We start from the raw sequence: 486 nt of genomic DNA on the forward strand, positions 1-486 counted from the left end.
GTTATACCTGACTTAGAGTAACAAAAGAAGAGTTGACATTAATTATGTCCTCTACCTTTAAACATTTATGTTGTGCTTATGTTCAACTGGAGGTAATTTTTACATTTTCTTTGGCATCACAGTATCATCCCTATGTTTATAATGAAAAAAATATTAAAAGAAATGCTTTGACTATAGATTAACGGGAGGAAATTTTGTGTGTGTGTGTGTGTGTGAAGGGGTTTTCCGGAAAAACCATAAAACCTGCTAGACAAATTCTAAAAGAGTTGTAACACTAGAGAAAATTTTCATCAATAATATTTCCACATTATATTCTCTTTTGGGGCATATTACCAATGTGATTTTTTAAAAAAAATTCTGTTCTCAATTTCCCTTGTCTTGTAATTTCTCTAAGACAGTGGTTGTCAATCATCTTAATGCCATTACCCTTTAATACAGTTTTTCATGTTGTGGTGACCCCCAACCATAAATTATTTTCATTGTTAC

General features: G+C 31.3%; 1 non-coding gene across 1 annotated transcript; it reads right to left on the reverse strand.

Moving 5' to 3' along the window:
* Positions 1–216: 216 nt before the first annotated feature.
* Positions 217–277, reverse strand: LOC142461958 (U7 small nuclear RNA). Its single transcript, XR_012787118.1, has one exon. It is a non-coding gene; the product is annotated as a U7 small nuclear RNA (small nuclear RNA).
* Between the last annotated feature and the right edge of the window lie 209 nt (positions 278–486).

This window comes from Tenrec ecaudatus, chromosome 11 (genome assembly GCF_050624435.1).
Source record: "Tenrec ecaudatus isolate mTenEca1 chromosome 11, mTenEca1.hap1, whole genome shotgun sequence".
NCBI lineage: Eukaryota > Metazoa > Chordata > Mammalia > Afrosoricida > Tenrecidae > Tenrec > Tenrec ecaudatus.